The sequence below is a fragment of the Myotis yumanensis genome, unplaced genomic scaffold (genome assembly GCF_028538775.1).
Source record: "Myotis yumanensis isolate MYYU_CA2020_CCGP unplaced genomic scaffold, mMyoYum1.0.hap1 SCAF_2, whole genome shotgun sequence".
In the NCBI taxonomy this organism is placed as follows: Eukaryota; Metazoa; Chordata; class Mammalia; order Chiroptera; family Vespertilionidae; genus Myotis; species Myotis yumanensis.
The window spans coordinates 152,551,498-152,570,438 of record NW_027223753.1 but is presented as its reverse complement, the minus strand read 5'-3'; the positions used below and the strand labels follow the sequence as shown (position 1 = coordinate 152,570,438).

The following is an 18,941-nucleotide window of genomic DNA, read 5'->3' as shown; positions in this document are numbered from 1 at the left end:
GCCTACTCTTGCAGGAATTGCGTGCTTAGGGCCTCTAGTTAACAATAAAATCTTGATTCAGCAAAGGCTGTCATCCATTTCTATAATATTCTGTGTCACCCACACCAAGCACTGCCTCGCTTCACGGCATGCTTTTCTGTCCAGTCCTGACACTTCACCCTGGGGTCCAGCTTTGCTCTGCTTCTCCAAATACTGAGAGCATCTGTCTCCCTGCCTTCAAACCTCATGCTTCCACGTTCTTTAAGAGTGAGTGCTAGAATTATTTACAAAGTTAGCACCAACAACAGACAAAACCATTTAAATCAAAGATAGGACACTACATGACTTATAGGAAGTACTACTCTTGTCCTTGAGTTCTAAATGCTCTCTTCTTCTTTTATAACATTGACCCTGAGAACACTCATGTCAGGTGAACAAGGAATAGGCATTATTATTTTGTACCTTCCCTCCCAAGAGGTAAAGATGACTCACCAAAAGCCAGTCACTGATATCAGATGAAGAATCCAATGCGGCATTCTTGAATTCTTGATTCAAAACCTGCCAGAGTCTCCATTTACTATGGAAAAGTCAACCTAGAGAGGATAATCCTAGCTGTTAATTTTCTATTATGATACTACTTTTTATACTTACAGCATTTTTTGGATTTGGATGGGCCCTCTGGTTACCCCCAGAATACAGGGAGGAAGCCATGTAAATTCCCTTCTCAACAGTTAAAGCAGTCCTTGTTCCAAAAACTCTCACATGTGTGATCACATGTCAGTGTCTGCAACTCAGTCAGGCCTTGGCTTCTTGGGATCTATTCATTACAAGTGAGTTTATGTGTCTTGAAGCATATGGCCTTGATAAATGATCCCAGAGCAAAGGAGCAAGGTATTTTAAGCTGGCCACAATTTTATTGAATCTCACAGGCTTGCTTTGTAGTCACTCCAATAAACTAAATGAGAAATTTCTGATGCTCCAAGCTATCCAGTCCCCGGGACTCCATGTCATGATTCAGAGTCCAACGAGACAACTCAAGAGTGTGCTTTTGTGTGACACTGTGACCACAGGGATAAATAATCGCTTAGTAATTCTCTTTGAGGCAGAAAATTCTAAACATGGAGGAACCATTTCCCCTTAATGGGAGCCAGAAATCCTGTAAGTGCTTGCAGTGGCATTCACACGTCTGAATGGTAAACAGATAAAAACAGGAGCGCACCAGTTGCACAAATGACTTGCTTGTCACAAACTTGTCATTGCAGTCATCTAACATTTCTTTCACAGAGCCCGATGGAAAGTATGGAACAAACAGACCCTGCTGACGTTTTGGCTCTGCTAAGCCTTCCTCTGAGCTAAAGCATCTGCAGCATCTTCCTGTTCTAGACCCTTTATCTGCTGAAGTTAGCTGATGCTGTACATGTCAAAGAGATGCTTGACTATTACATTAACAAGTTGATGACAAGCAAGTTATTCCTGCTGCTAAAATACTGCTGCTTTTAGCAGGCTGCCATTTTGACCTTCATCTTATTATACAGGAGAACCCTAACAGAGCAGAGCACAGGGGAGATACCAGCGTTGTTGCCCAGGCCTGTCAGATAAACAAGGACCAACTGTCTAGGGCTTAGGTGCAGTGGATGCACCAGACAGTTGCATCAGGGTTATACATGGGATTTCCTAGTAAAACTGTAAATGTCTCAAACACTTCAGACCATCTCAAGCATTCCTGAGATAAAAGGAGCTGAACAGAAATTCATTTCCCCCCCTACCCCCTCAACCCCCGATACATGTGTCCACACATAGGCCTGTATATACTTTATCAAACGTTAATGTCCGGAAACGTTAATGAAAACCATATACCAGCTTCACAGATAGTTTTTGCCAGTTCTTGGAGTTCCTCCTATCAGTAGCCTCTCCTCAGCTCTTCCTCATTAAGCATAACATCTGGAACTGTCTCAACCTAATCAGAACCATGCTCTTATCCCCTGAAAAGCAAGGAATGTCCATTAGCCCCCTCGCAGAAACCTTCAAGAGCCCTAAAGCAACACCGGTGCATCTCCAACCTCGGCTGCCAGCAGGGAGTGCTCATACACTATGCTACATCTGACTCCTGTCTTTCTGTTTAAAGAGCCTTTGAACCCCCCCCCCCCCCCCCCCCCCGGGGAGGACCCACCCATGGTGTCCCCGGAGTGTGCACACTGGTGGGTCTCAGGCTTATCAGCACACAGACCCAAACTGGAGCTGTAACAGGAGCCTTGCCTGCTGCTTGAGTATTCTGCCTCTGCTGGTGCCATAAGCTACCAGATCTTGGAACAATGGAACATTTGCCCTCAGACTTTGGCCTCTTTTCATAAAGCTGAGCTTCTCTTATTCACCAAGGTGTCAGGTGCCCTGTATTCTTTTTAGACCCCTCCTTAAGGGTGCATTGATAGTGTCTTATCTGGTTTAAATATTGACAGAAACACTTGCATTCTCAGGCATTTTCCGGCTGGTGCCCTAGGTGCTTTCATTTTTTAAAGTCTTGTGTAAAAATGATGATTGTTGTTTAACCATGAGAACCCAAATTTCTTGCCAAAGTAGTGATGGGGCTTAACTTCCTTTTATATTTGTCAAGTTGACCATAGCCATCTCCCAAATGAAATGTTTTAAGCCCATCCCAAATATCTCACGCTGTAATCTATACCTCAGCTTTGTTATCTCAGAAGACAGGTGGGAAGGGTGTGAGAAGAGGGTCCTATGTTTTACACAGCTACATATATTGGCCTTGAAAAAGGAAATGAAAGTAGTTTGAGGTGGCACTTACATTTCTGTAAAAGAAAACAGAAACAAATGATTTGAATTTTAAATGGAGTTTTAGTGACTTTTTCTTTTGAAAGTTCCTAATAGGATTTCTGTAATGATTTTGTGTTTTCTTTTTGTAATAGAACTTAAATGGCAAAGAAACGATATGCTATTTTTGATTTAGGGAAAAATATTAAAATATTTCTTTATGGGAACTCTCTTTTTAAATACACATTAGGGAATAGATAATGGCAACAACAAAAAAATGTTCTTGCTTCCTATTTAGAGGATAGCTCATTAGTGTATGTGTATGTGCTTTTTTAAAATAATTCTTTATTGCTGAAAGTATTACCTATGTCCCCTTTTTCCCCCATTGATCCCCCTCCAACCCACCCTTGCTTCACCCCCGCCCCCGCCCCAGGCCTTCAGCACCCTATTGTCAGTGTCCATGGTTATCCATGTATGTATACAATGTCTTTGGTTGATTACCTCCCACCCACCTACCCTCCCCTGCCTTCCCTCTGAGATTCCCCACTCTGTTCCATGCTTTGAGTCTCTGGATCCACTCTGTTCATCTTTTTATTTGTTACTTAGATTTAATATATATTTCCTTACTTGAGTGTTTATTTTCTATTTATTTTAAGCAAGAAAGGCCGTGGCCGGTTTGGCTCAGTGGATAGAGCGTCGGCCTGCGGACTGAAAGGTCCCAGGTTCGATTTCCGTCAAGGGCATGTACCTTGGTTGCGGGCACATCCCCAGTGGGAAGTGTGCAGGAGGCGACTGATCGATGTTTCTCTCTCATCGATGTTTCTAACTCTCTATCTCTCTCCCTTCCTCTCTGTAAAAAATCAATAAAAAAAAGAAAGAAAGAAAGAAAGAGAGAGAGAGAGAGAGAGAGAGAGGGAGGGAGGGAGAAAGGAAGGAAGGAAGGAAGGAAGGAAGGAAGGAAGGAAGGAAGGAAGGAAGGAAGGAAGGAAGGAAGGAAGGAAGGAAGAAAAGAAAAGAAAAATACTTATGCTGGAGCAATTTCATTAGATTCATAGGTTTTTAGGACAAGAAAGGAGCCTCATGGTAGGATTATGACTATATCACACTCCCACGTTAGGGATGTGGATACTGAGACTCAAAGATGTTTAATAACATCAGCAAAGACACACAACAGGATTGTGGCAGAGCTGCACCTAAGTCAAGATCTGACTTTCAATTCAGACAATACTCTCAGAAATTAAATTAAAATTTTAAAAACTTTCTTTTAAACAGGACAGTCATTTATGTGAATGATTTACATTGATGTGCTTAAATCTCATAGGATATTTGCTTTTGGAATAACTAGGGCTATGAACTAGCTAAGCCAACTTAGGGATATATACTTGAATCATTTGGAGACATTTCTTCCTAAACTGTGTTTTATCTGAGTAATGTAAGGAACTGGTATTATTTCAATTAATTTTTTTTCTTTCACAAGATTTCAAAGAAATACTCCATACCCATTTAGGCACCTGAAAGCAAGTATTTTTAAATGGGTCTGTTCCTTTAGTAAGTACTCATTTAAATAGGTCATATTCTAACATTCTTGGAGATAAAAGGCCTTTTATTAGATTAAAAGAAATCTGTTCTTTATTCCCACTTTTAGCCATGTTTTGGTTGGTTCTCGTAATTGCCAGTTTCAACAAAACACTGATTAAGTAAAAACATCAATGATTTTGTTTGTTTTGGTTCTTTTAGTTTAACACAAGGGGATAAATAAAAAATGCATTTACCTTTTTGTAGCTATGATAATTATATACCCTATTTTTCATTTATGCAAAACTTATTTTTGAGGGTTTTCTCTTTGTTTCATTTCTCCATTTTTGCATTTTCCAAACATCTGTACCATGGCTGGTGGTGAGAGTAGCAGCAACTGGCACTTTTCCTCCACGTTTTGAGAGAAAGAGAATTGGCTGGAATAAAACCTTGCTTTCCATGTGGTCGACTTGAAATACTGCATTGAAAAGGTATTGTCTCTTTTTCTTTTCTGAAACCAGAGGTGAAACCCACAAATAAATAGCTATATTGATGCCGAACCACCTGTTGATTCACATCAGAAAAGTCCTAGGCAGTGCATTCCCTACTTGAATAGTTGAAAGATCTAAATGAATGGATGTTTTTTGTGCATTGGTAGCATCATAACAATATATGCTGCTGGTCACTCACTTAAGAAAGCCTAGATTCTGTAGACAGTCAAGAAGTTAATTGAGTGCTGCTTTTGCTTCAACAAAATGATCACTTTGTAAGTATGTTTGACTATGAAGTGCTTATTGATTCCTCGAATATTGGGATATGTTGTCAGGAACAGTGAAGAGAAGATCACACTAGTGTGTTCTGTTACCTTGACTCATTCTAGTTAGGAAAAGCAGTAGTCTTTGTCTTATCAATTCTCTTAATGTAAAATATTTCAAACACATGAAAGTATAAGGAATAATGTGAGCATGCAAGAATTCAAGACCCATGTTAAAAAATGCTTAATTAATTTGGAACACTTATTTTGAACCTTTTTTATCTTCTATTTTTCCATTATAAGTCATATATACTGAAGTGCACAAATGAAATGTATAGCTTGATGAGTGTTTATGTAAAGATACATCCATGTGACAACATCTAATCCAAGATACAAAACATTTATCACACCCTAGGAAGGTCCCTCATGTCCCCTTGCAGGTAACATTCTCCAAAGCTTTAACAAAAGGTTTAAAACAAGCAAAACTATTCTGGCCTCTGTAATCAAGAATAACTTTACATAAGCCATATATTAGGGCTTATATAAAATGCATCCTACTATATGCAAAACTAGAATTTGTTTGCTGAGTCTCTCATTGTTAGACATTATTTCCAGTGTTTCCCAACCACAACCTATACTGCAATTAAAATGTTTATACATGTTTAAACACATAGAGGAATTACTAAACTGTAAGAGGCAATGCATTTTCAACTTTATTAGGGATTGTAAAACTTCTCTCCAAAGTGATAGTATCCATTTATATTCTCATGAGCAATCTTTGAGAGCTTCTCCATGTGCTTCACATTTGGAATGGGACGATTTAAAATTTTTGTCAGGCAATTGGGTATTAAATAATATCTCATTTAAAAATTTTCGCTTATAATCCATTAGGATTTGCTCATGTATTTTGACTATTTGTATCTTTGCACATCTTTCTATTGGGTTATTTGTTGGCTATTATTGTTTGGATGGCTTTTGATTTTGGCTTTTGTTGTAATATTCTGGATTCCCATCCTTTGAGCAATACAGAATACAAATATCTCTTCCTAATTTGTAGTTTCTCTTTTAACTGTGTCTGTACTAGCATTTTTAAAGAGCTTCTTAATTAAATCAGTTATTTTTATTGGTATTTTCCTTTATGATGTGTGCTTTTATATCATTTAAGAAATCCTTCCATATAAACTTTCCTATACTTATTCTAACAATTTTAAAATTTTGCCTTTCTAGATCTTTAATCTTGGCATTTGTTTTCTATATGGTATCTTACATACACCCTATTTTAATTCTTTTTCATGTGGTTAACCTTATTATTCCACCATTTATCAAATTAGTCATCCTTACCAATAATTTACAATGCAATCTGTCCCCTACATCTAATCTGTTTTTAGTATTTTTATTTCATCAGTGGACTGTTCCTCTACTCTTACACTAACACTGTGGTGCCTTAATTACCAAAACTTTATAACATCCTAGTTATTTAGTGAGGTAAATCTCTGCATTGTTTTCTTTAAAGCCCTCTTGGCCTTTTTCAATTCAATATGAATTTTAGGGTAAGCTAGTCAAGTTTGACAAAAGCCCTGCTGAATGATATTTATAATTACCTTGACTTTAGAGAATACTCTGAAGATTTAAAACAATGCTATAAAAACTGTCAATTAACATACTATATTCCTCTACTTAACCAGAGCTTCCTCCATGTTCCTTAATGTTTTATAGTTTTCAATCTACAGGTCTTGCTTGACTATTTTGTCTATTACATAGAGAATTTGTTTTTATTTCATTGTTTACTGGTTATTATTGGTGAATATTTAGCAACTTTGCTGAACTCTCTTATTAACTCTACAGACTAAACTGGAAATTCTCTTAGGTTTTCTACATAGACTCATATGCCATCAATAAATAATGACAGCTGTTCCCCTTAAATTTCAATCCTTAAATGCTTAATTTCCTTTTCCTGTCATATTGCATTACTAGGACTTCTATACAGTGTTGAATACAAACTGTGATAATAGGAATATCTATTCCATTTCTCACTTTAATAACAATGTTTTGGAAATGTGATATTTGTTTAAGGATTTTGATAAATCAAAATTATTGTGTCAAGGGAATTTTCACCATCTTACCTAATAATAGACAAACATTCAAATTGACCATACCTTTGTTACACCTTAAGCCATTCCCACCAGCCAATCAGAGTGACTATATGCAAATTAACCCAACCAAAATGGCGGCCAGCAGCTATGGAGCTGGAGCAAGCAGGAGGCTTGGTTGCCCCAATGATGGAGGAAGCCAAGCTTCCCGGCTGGCTCTGAGCTCCACTCAAAGCAACAAAGTTTCAGTTATAGAAGGTAAATAAACCCCAGATACCTGCTTCCAGTCGCCATGGCCACAGAGCTAGAGCAAATAAAAAAACACAAAAAAAGGAAAGGCTGGGAGCTTCAGTCACCAGGGGGCTTGGTCAGCCTGAAAACAGCCATCAGCCCCTCACCCAGGCTGTCCAGGCACCCCAGTGGGGACCCCCACCCTGAAGCGGGTGTGGGCAGCCTCAAAACAGCCCTCAGCCCCTCGTCCAGGCTGACCAGGCACCCCAGTGGGGACCCCCACCCTGAAGGGGGTTTGGGAAGCCTGAAAACGGCCCTCAACCCCTCACCCAGGCTGGCCAGGCACCCCAGCAGGGACCCATACCCTGAAGGGGCTGTGGCCAGCCTGAAAACAGCCATCAGCCCCTCACCCAGGCTGGCCAAACACCCATGGGGTGAGGGTCCCCACTAGGGGGCTTGACCAGCCTGCAAACAGCCATCAGCCCCTCACCCAAGCTGGCCAGGCACCCCAGCCGGACCCCCACCCTGATCCAGGACACCCTTCAGGGCAAACCAGCTGGCCCCCACCTGTGCACCAGGCCTCTATTCTATATAATAAAAGGGTAATATGCAAACTGACCTTAACAGCAGAACGACTGGGAATGACTGGTCACTATTACACACACTGACCACCAGGGGGCAGATGCTCAATGCAGGAGCTGCCCTCTGGTGGTCAGTGCACTCCCACAGGGGGAGCTCTGCTCAGCCACAAGCCAGGCTGATGCCTGCCAGCACAGCGGTGGTGGCGGGAGCCTCTCCTGCCTCCTCAGCAGCACTAAGGATGTCCGACTGCAGCTTAGGTCTGCTCCCTGTTAGCAAGTGGACATCCCCCGAGGGCTGCTGGGCTGCCAGAGGGATGTCTGACTGCCAGCTTGGGCCCGATCCCCCAGGGAGTGGGCCTAAGCCAGCAGATGGACATCCTCTGAGGGGTCCCAGACTGCAAGAGGACATAGGCCGGGCTGAGGGACCCCCCGAGTGCACAAATTTTTGTGCACCAGGCCTCTAGTCTGTTTTTAATTTGCTAGCATTTTTAATCATAAAAATATGTAATGCATTTTCTGCATTAACCCTATATAATAAAAGCATAGTATGCAAATCCTCCCCTCGACCGGGAGTTTGTCCAGGAGTTCGATCAGTGGGTGGGGCCGACCAGGAAGGAAGGGAGTACCCAGCCAGAAGCCAGCAGCTGCTAGGGACCCTACCAGTGCATAAATTTTATGCACTGGGCCTCTAGTAATATAATAAAATTTCCCATTCATATGTTAAGATTTTATATGACATCAATTAATATATTTCCTGATATTAAATATTTTTTAAAATTCCTGGAGAAAAATTTACTTGGTCTTGGTGTGTTTTTTAATCCACTATTGAGTTTAATTTGCTGATATTTTATGTAGTTTGTCTGCAGGGGAAGATTTGTTTTTAGTTTTCCTTTTTAAACTGTTATTGTAGAGTTTTGATGTCATAGTAATACCAGCCTCATAAAATAAGTTGAGCAGCATTTCTTTCTTTCTATTTCTGAAACTGGTTTTATATTAAAAGGATTATGTATTCTAAAGATTTGGTTAAATTTGCCTCTAAAATCATTTGGATCTGGCATTGTCTGTCATTAGGGAATAAGTAGTGTATGGTGGATTTTTATTATCAGTTCAATTACTTCCATGGTTATTGGTTTATTCAAGTGTTCTATTTCCTCTTAAGTCATTTTTGGGAAGTTTTTTTGTTTGTTTTTTTCAGAAAAAAAGGTACAATTAACAGTTAATCTACACTTTTACATTTTTATTTGCATAAAATTGTTATAACAGTCTGATGATGCTTAATTTTATCTCTGTGCCCCCTCTTATTCCTAATATTATTCATCTGAGCCTTTTCTCTTCCTTTACTAGTTGTTAGACCTTATTCTGTTTTATTTGCTTTTCTCAAAATCTGGCTTTTGATTTTGCTTATCTACTTTATTGTGTCTTTTTATATTCTTTACTAGAGGCCCGGTGCACAAAAATTTGTGCACTCAAGCGGGGGAGGGGGGGCGGTCCCTCAGCCCGGCCTGCACCCATTTGTAGTCCAGGATCCCTTGGGGGATGTCCACCTGTCGACTTAGGCCCACTCCCTGGGGGATCAGGCCTAAGCTTGCAGTCAGACATCCGTCTGGCAGCCAGGGAGCCCTTAGCGGATGTCCAACTAAAGGCTTAGGCCCCCAAGGGAGCTGTGATGAGAAAGCTGGGGTGACAGAGGAGCCACTCTGTCCTGCCCTGCCGCCCCGGGTCAGGTCGCACACAGGACGCCCGGCCGAGCCGGCCGATCGCTGCTGCCCTGCCCGGCCGCCCCGGGTCGAATCTCACAAGGGATGCCCGCCACCCCGGGTCGCAAATAGCAGGCCTGGATGGCTGCAGGGCAGGTGGGATGGCGCTGACCCGCCCTGCCTGCAGTATGCAAATTAACCACCATCTTTGTTGGTGGTTAATTTGCATATCACGCTGATTAGCCAATGGGAGGCATAGCGAAGGTATGGTCAATTACCATGTTTGTCTATTATTAGATAGGATCATTACTTTCTGCTTTCATCAATATTGTTATCTTCATTCTACTTTCTTATATTTTAGACCATTTTTCTTTCCTGAGTTGAATTATTACTCATTTAAATTCAATACTTTTATTATTTTTAAAAATGAATTCCTGTCTCTAAATTCTTCAAGTTTCTGATTAACATGTTTTGATATGTAGTTTTGTTCGGTTTTAAATATTTTATAATGCCTGTTTTGATTCATTTTTACCCCTTGAGTTATTTAGGAGTGTGTTTTTCCTTTCTAAACACATATTTGCTTTATTTCTATTATTGATTCTGAATTTAATTGCATTATTATGATAGTATTTGTTTTATATGGTTTTAAATAAAAAAATATCTTTTTGAAATATTTTTTGTGACCCGGTACATGGATTTTAGTGCTCATAAAATCTATAGGTGATTTATCTGTTTCTTTAGTGATCATGCCAACATTTTTATATGTACACCTAACTACTTTTGTTGTTGTTGATTTTTATACTTAATACTTAATTACCTTTATACATACATTTTAGTTAACACTGTGCCCACCTTTATTCTTGGATTCAATGGCTTTGTTTCTTCTTGTGGAATTACACATTTTTGTAATTCTCTAGGAAGGTGCTTGGGTAGTACACTCTTTTTGTATACCTAAATACATCTATATTTTATATTAAATAACAATTTATCTGAGAATATTTGCTAAGCATTTGAAGATACTACTCAATTATATCTTAGACTATTGTTCTGTCAATTATCATTACTTAAGAGAAATCTCTTATCAGTCTATTTTTCATCTCTTTGTAGAGAGTCTGCCTTTTTCCTCTAGTAACTTTTAAGAGTATTTCTATATCTTTGATATATTACCATTCTGAAATTTGTCTAAATATTGAATTATTTTGAAATATTAGATTTGAATACAAGATATATTTTCTAATCTCAGGACTCTAATTCTGGAAAATTCTCAGCTATTATTGTTTTTATTGTTTTGGGGTTTTTTTGTAATTGCCTTCATTTTCTTTTGGGATTCTTATAAGATATAAACATTGGTGTTCTGAAAATATATTTTACTTTCTGTGACTTTTGTTCTATGTTAATTTCTCAATATTATTGTGTTTTCTTTCTTTTTAATTTTTTTCTTTATTGATTAAGGTATTACATATGTGTCCTTATCCCCATTGTTCTCTCCCCCCCTCCATTTATGCTCTCACCCCCCTGGTGTCTGTGTCCATTGGTTAGGCTTATATGTATGCATACAAGTCCTTTGGTTGATCTCTCCCCCTTACCCCCACCCTCCCCTACCTTCCCTCTGAGGTTCAATGGTCTGATCGATGCTTCTCTGTCTCTGGATCTGTTTTTGTTCATCAGTTTATGTTCTTCATTATATTCCACAAATGAGTGAGATCAAGTGATATTTATCTTTTTCTGACTGGCTTATTTCGCTTAGCACAATGCTATCCAGTTCCATCCATGCTGTTGCAAATGGTAAGAATTCCTTCTTTTTTTACTGCAGCTTAGTACTCCATTGTGTAGATGTACCACAGTTTTTTAATCCACTCATCTGCTGATGGACAGTTAGGCTGTTTCCAAATCTTAGCTATGGTAAATTGGGCTGCTATGAACATAGGGGTGCATGTATCCTTTCTGATTGGTGTTTCTGATTTCTTGGGATATATTCCTAGAAGTGGGATCACTGGGTCAAATGCGAGTTCCGTTTTTAACTTTTTGAGGAAACTCCATTCTGTCTTCCATAGTGGCTGCACCAGTCTGCATTCCCATCAGCAGTGCACAAGTGTTCCTTTTTCTCTGCATCCTCGCCAGAACTTGTCATTTGTGGATTTGTTGATGATAGCCATCCTGACAGGTGTGAGATGGTACCACATTTTCATTTTGATTTGCATCTCTAGGATGATTAGTGACTTTGAGTATGTTTTCATATGTCTCTTGGCCTTCCTCATGTCCTGTTTTGAAAAGTATCTATTTAGTTGTGTTGCCCATTTTTTGATTGGGTTATCTTCCTTTTGTTAAGTTGTATGAGTTCCCTGTAAATGTTGGAGATTAAACCCTTATTGGTGATAGCATTGGCAAATACGTTCTCCCATGCAGTGGGCTTTCTTCTTGTTTTGTTGCTGATTTATTTTGCTGTACAGAAGCTTTTTATTTTGATGTAGTCCCATTTGTTTATTTTCTCTTTAGTTTCCATTGCCCTAAGAGCTGTATTGTTGAAGATATTGCTTTGGCATATTTCTGAGATTTTGCTGTCTGTGGATTCCTCTAATATGTTTATGGTTTCCCGTCTTATGTTTAAGTCCTTCATGCATTTTGAGTTTATTTTTGTGGGTGGTGTAAGTTGGTGGTCTAGTTTCTTTTCTTTCTTTCTTTCTTTTTTTTTTTTTTTTGCATGTATCTGTCCAGTTTTCCCAACACCATTTATTGAAGAAACTGCCTTGACTCCATTGTATGTTCTTACCTCCTTTGTCAAATATTAATTGAGCATAGTGGTTTGAGTCAATTTCTGGGTTCTCTATTCTATTCCATTGGTCTATATGTCTGTTGTTGTGCCAGTACTACGGAGTTTTGAGAACAGTGGCTTTGTAATACTACTTGATATCTTGTATTGAGATCCTTCCTACTTTGTTCTTCTTTCTCAGGATTGCTGCAGCTATTCGGGGTCATTTTTTATTCCAGATGAATTTTTGGAAAGGTCATTCTAGGTCTTTGAATATATGCCATTGGTATTTTAATGGGGAGCGCATTGAATCTATAGATTGCTTTGGGTAGCATGGACATTTTAATGATGTTGAGTCTACCGTTCCATGAACATGGTATGTTCTTCCATCTGGTTATGTCTTCCTTTATTTCTTTGTTCAGTGTCCTGTAGTTTTCTGAGTACAGCTCTTTTACCTCTTTAGTTAAGTTTATTCCTAGGTATCTTAATTTTTTTGGTACGATGGTAAATGGGATTTTTTTAAATCTCTCTTTCTGTAAGGTCACTATTGGTGAATAAAAATGCCATAGATTTCTTGGCGTTAATTTTTTATCCTGCTACATTGCCAAATTCATTATTAAGTCTAATTTTTGGTGGAGTCTTTAGCGTTTTCTATGTACAGTATCATGTCATCTGTGAATAATGACATTTTTATGTCTTCTTTTCCAATTTGGATACCTTTATTTCTTCTTTTTGACTAATTTCTATGACTAGCACTTTCAGTACTATGTCAAACAGGAGTGGTGAGAGTGGGCATCCCTGTCTCTTTCCTGTTCTTAGGTGAAATGGTTTTAGATTTTGCCCATTGAGTATGATGTTGTCTGTAGGTTTGTCATATAAGGCTTTTATTATGTTGAGGTATGATCCTTCTATTCCCATTTTGCTGAAGAATTTTATCAAGAAAGGGTGTTGGATTTTGTCAAATGCTTTTTCTGCATCAATTGATATGACTATGTGATTTTTATCTCTCATTTTGTTTATGTGATGTATCACGTTTATTGATTTGAGGATATTGTACCATCCTTGCATCCCCAGGATAAATCCTACTTGGTCATGGTGTATGATCTTTCTGATGTAATGCTGGATCTGATTCGCTAGAATTTTGTTGAGGATTTTGGCATGAATATTCATAAGGGATTTTGGCCTGTAATTTTCTTTCATTATGTTGTCTTTATCTGGTTTTGGTATTAGGGTGATGCTGGCTTCATAGAATGAGCTTGGAAGTGTTTCTTCCTCTTGAATTTTTTGGAATAGTCTGAGCAGGATAGGTTTTAGTTCTTCTTTGAATGTTTGATAAAACTTCCCTGTGAAGCTGTCTGGCCCCGGGCTTTTGTTACCTGGAAGCTTTTTTATGACTGCTTCAATTTCCTTCATAGTTATCAGCCTATTCAGATTTTTAGAGTCTTCCTGATTGGGTTTTGGAAGGTTGTACTAGTATTTTTCTCGGAATATGTCCATTTCGTCAAGGTTGTCCAGTTTGTTGGAATAGAGTTGTTCATAATATTTTAACAATCCTTTGTATTTCTGTGAAGTCTGTTATTATTTTGCCTCTTTCATTTCTGATTTTGTTTATTTGGGTCCTCACTCTTTGCTTCTTGGTGAGCCTGGCTAGAGGTTCATCAATCTTGTTTATCTTTTCAAAGAACTAGCTCTTGTTTCATTGATCTTTTGTATTTTTTTTTTTTTTTGGTCTCTATGTCATTTATTTCTGCTCTGATCTTTATTATTTCCTTCCTTCTGGATACTGTGGGCTTTTCTTGTTGCTCTCTTTCTATTCTTTAAGTTGCAAGGTTAGATAATTTATTACCAGTTTTTCTTGTTTTTTTGAGGTAGTTCCTGTAGAGCTATGAACTTCCCTCTCAGGACTGCTTTCATTTTGTCCCATAGATTTTGGATTGTTGTGATTTCATTGTCATTCATTTCGAGGATGTTTTTAATTTCTTCTTTAATCTCTTTGGTAATCCAATCATTGGGTTTTTTTGTTTATATGTTTGTTTGTTTTAAATGGCTCTGACTTCTGACAATTTTATTTATTTATTTTTTAATATATCTTTATTGATTTCAGAGAAGAAGGGAGAGGAAAAAAGGGATAGAAACATCAATGATGAGAGAGAATCATTGATCTGCTGCCTTCTGCACATCCCCCACTGGGGATCAAGCCTGCAACCCAGGCATGTGCACTTGACTGGAATTGAATCCAGGACGCTTCAGTCCGCAGGCTGATGCTCTATCCACTGAGCCAACCCAGCTAGGGCCCAACCATTGTTTAATAGCATGCTATTCAGCTTCCAAGTGTTTGAATTTTTTTTATTGTTTTTATTGTAGTTTATTTCAAATAGTATGCCATTGTGGTCTGAGAAGATGCTTGATATGATTTCAATCTTCTTAAATTTGGAGAGACTTTGCCTCTGACCCAATGTGTGGTCTATCTTTGAAAATGTCCCATGTGCACTTGAGAAGAACGTATATTCCGTGGCTTTGGGGTGAAATGTTCTGAAGATGTCAATTAAGTCCATCTGATCTAGTGAGTCATTTAGGATTGCTGTTTCTTTGCTGATGCTGATTTTTTGTCTAAAGGATTTATCCAGTGATGTCAGTGGGGTATTAAAGTCCCATACCATGATTGTATTGTTGTTGATCTCTCCCTTGATATCTTCCAGGAGGTTTTTTTTTAATGTATTTGGGTGCTCCTGCATTGGGTGCATATATGTTTACCAGGGTTATATCCTCTTGTTGTATTGATCCCTTTAGTATTATGAAGTGGCCTTCCTTATCTCTTGTTATGGCCTTCGCTTTGAGGTCTATTTTGTCAGATATAAGTATTGCTACCACAGCTTTTTTTTTCATTTCCATTTGCCTGAAAGATATTTTTCCATCCCTTCACTTTCAGTCTTTGTGAGTCCCTTGTTCTGAGGTGGATCTCTTGTACACAGCATATATATGGGTCATGGTTTTTTATCCATTCAGCCACTCGATGTCTTTTGATTGGAGCATTTAGTCCATTTACGTTTAAAGTTATTATTGATAGGTACTTGTTTCTAGCCATTTTTATTTTTTTGTGCCTGTGTTCCTTCTTCCCTTTTTATGTCTTTTTTCACACCAGTCCCTTTAGCATTTCTTGCATTGCTGGCTTGGTAGTGATAAACTCCCTTAGCCATTTTTTGTCTGTGAAGCTCCTTATATCCCCTTCAATTCTGAAGATAGCCTTGCTGGGTAGAGTATTCTTGGATTCAGTCCATTGCTTTGCATCACTTTGTAAATTTCCTTCCATTCCTTTCTGGCCTGATGTGTTTCTGTTGCGAAATCATTTGATAATCTAATGGGAGATCCCTTGTACGTAACTATCTGTCTCTCTCTTGCAGCCTTTACGATTCTCTCTTTGTCCTGAACGTTTGCATGGTAATTATGATGTATCTTGGTGTGAGTCTTTTCAGGTTCATCTTGATTGGGACTCTCTGTGTTTGTGTGACTTTTTTCTTCCCCACCTCAGGGAAGTTTTCTGACATTATTTATTCAAATAGGTTTTCTAACCCTTGTTCCTCTTCCTGTTGTTCTGGCACCCCTGTTACTCGTATGTTGCTTCGTTTCATGTTGTCCCAAAGCTCCCTTAGGCTCTCCTCCTGTCTTTTACTTTTTTTCTCCAATTGCAGTTCAGTTTGGGTGTGTTTTGCTTCCCTGTCTTCTAATTAGCTAATTTGGTCCTCTGCTTCTCCTAGTCTACTGTTGAAACTTTCCATGGTGTTTTTTATTGCAGCCATATCACTCTTTATTTCTTCTTGATGCTTACATAAGTTGTTCATTTTTCATCCATCTGGTTTATGAACTGCATGACCCTTATTCTGAATTCGTTTTCTGACATATTGGATGCCTCCGTTTCACTTAGCTGCTTTTCTGCCAGTGCCTCCTTTTCTTTCCTTTGGGGATGTCTTTGTCTCCCCATTTTTCTCTCATCGAAGGATCTAGGTATAGAGTCAAGCAGGGCTTGCTCCTCGGGCGGCAGCAGCTCCTTGGGCAGCAGCTGCTCCTCAGGCAGTCACAGTAGTGGCTGCTCCTCAGTTGGTGGCAGCTCCTCTGGAGGGTGCTGCTCACAGCAGTGGTGGCTCCTCAGGCTGGTGGGAGCAGGCTTCTCACAAGGCTGCTGCTCCTCAGACAGGGGCGGACTGTTTGTGGCTGCTTCTGCTTTGACGGGGGCGGGCTGCTCATGCAGCTGCCGCTTCTCGGATGTGGGTGGGCTGCTCATGTGGCTGTTGCTCCTTGGGAGAGGGCGGGCTGTGTGGTGTTGCTATTCCTCGGACATGGGTGGGCTGCCAGGGCTGCTGCTCCTTGGATGGGGCAGGTCACGTGAGGCTGCTGCTCCTCGGACTGGGGTGGGCTGCTTGCAAGGCTGCTGCTCCTCAGACAGGAATGGGATGTGCATGAGGCTGCTGCTCCTTGGATGGGGGTGGGCTGCTCACGTGACTGCTGCTCCTTGTGCAGGGATGGGCTGCATGGGGCTGCCACTCCTCAGACTGGGACAGGCTACTCATGGGACTTGCTACTCATCAGACAGGGGCAGGCCACATGAGGCTGCTGCTCCTCAGACCTCAGACATGGACGGGCTGCTCACTGTTGCTCGTGTGGTCACAGTTCCCTGGGCTAAAGCAATGGTCCAGCCAAAGGGAAGCGCACTTTGTAACTCACAGGTGCCCGTGCCCAGGGTGGCTGGAGTCTTGGTGACCATGGGACCACAGCAAGGCAGCACATCCCTGGCAGGGCTGGCTGTAGAGTCCCAGGTACTATCTGAGGGCACCCTGGGTGGAGGTGAGACTGGGTTCCCATTCACAGTAGTTCTCCCCTTCAAAAAAGCACAGTGTCTATGGAAGGGCTGGCCTCTCTGGGACTGTTTGCCATGGTAGCGGAGGCTGCCTGGTTAGGCGAGCCAGGTCAGCCTGCCCAGGAAGGTCCTGCAGGATCTAACTGTGACACACACACACACACACACACACACACACACACACACCCCACAGGTCCACACACTCCTCTTTTGCTCCCTCTCTCACTCACTCCCTCAGGCTCTCTCCCTCACTGCCACCTTCTCTGCCTCTGTAGTTGGGTCTGGAGTGTTATTGACCCATTCGTGGATGGACTCTCCTCTCCAGGTGTCTGGTTATGTGGCTCACTCTCTACCACATTGGCCAAACAGGATAATTCACCTCAACAAGACACGACACAAAGGGAACAAAATACAAATGTACTCATGACACCAAAACCCAAATATAAGTGACCACCAGAGAAAAGAGAATTAGGGGAGAGAAAAGAGAGCACAAATGATATCAAAGAGAGGAAAAAATAATATAAGAGAAAAGGAAAAGAAAAAGGGATAAAAAGGAAAAAAAATATATGTGTGTGTGGAGAAAACAGCAGAGAACAAACAGATAAACCAAAACATACAAACACCAAATACCCAGTAAAGAGGTTGGAGGCAGAATCTTATATACAGAAAGTAAAGTTAAGGAATTGGATGAATATGGAGAGGACCTCAGTTCAGTATAGAGGAAGTAGAAAGAGGATGAGTGGATAAGAAGAAAGAGAAAGAGAAGAAAAAAATAGTAATAAATTTTTTTAAAAAATTAATTTAAAAAGTAGGATAAAATTAAAAAATAGAATGATGCAAAAAGGAATAGAAAACAAAGAAACGAAAAAAGGGAAATAAAGAAAAAAGATAACAAAATAATTATAAAATTAAAAAAAAATAAAAATGAGGGCTGGTTTAAGATCCCACTCTTCTATACTGTCTGCCTCTTCTCAGTTTCCTGTTGCTGGGACTGAAGGCCTCTCTTTTGGCAAGTCCCTGATGGCTCTCATGGACTATTCAGATTTTTTTTTGTGTGTGTCTCCTTTGTACCACTCAGGGTGTAGTCTGTGTGTGGCTATAATTGGTTGCCTGGAGACTGTAGGGAGGGGCTATCTCTTCAGGAGTAAATGGCTGTCTAGGTCCCATATGTCAGATATGACTCAGCACCAGACTTGCGGCCATCTCTCCCTGACCCTCCTCTCCCTGGCCTCTCCCCAGATTCCACAAGTCCGCACCTCCACCTGCACCTCAGTCACGGCGAATGTCTATATTTGAAAGGTCCTATGAACTAGGTTCAGTGAACCAAAGCAAAGACCAAAAAGAGGGGCAAGAGCTGTGCCACTGCAAGCCCCTCTCCCCTTCTGGGCTCAGTCTTGCAAGGCTGTGGACTCCAATTTAGAATCCCCTGATGTCAGCAGTCCTGCAGATCTCCTTTCCACAGTCAGACGCTATGCCTGTCCTGAGGGATGCGGCCTCTGTGCCATAAGGTTTCCCTCTGACCCTCTGGGCTCAGAGGTGTCACAGTTCTCTCCAGCCCAGATCCCTGATGTTATCATTCTCCAGGCATCCTCTGCCCTTCCTGGCTGCGAATTATCTCACCAGCTGTGTCTACTTTGCCAGTTCGGGGTGGATGTTATTTTATTTAGTTGCTCATTCTGTCTGCTCCAGGACAAGACTTGGGACACGTCCATCTATTCCGCTGCCAT

General features: G+C 40.3%; 1 protein-coding gene across 5 annotated transcripts in view; it reads left to right on the top strand.

The window, feature by feature from the left end:
- Positions 1–18,941, top strand: part of ZBTB20 (zinc finger and BTB domain containing 20) — an 862,593-nt gene that overhangs the window by 576,560 nt on the left and 267,092 nt on the right. For 4 of the 5 annotated variants that reach the window (XR_011470308.1, XM_070406230.1, XM_070406231.1 and 1 more), the window contains one exon: positions 4,652–4,751. The exons of the other annotated variant lie outside the window; for it this stretch is intronic. The gene's annotated coding sequence lies outside the window, so the exon portion shown is untranslated. The remainder of the gene's footprint in view (positions 1–4,651; positions 4,752–18,941) is intronic. 5 annotated transcript variants of the gene reach the window in all.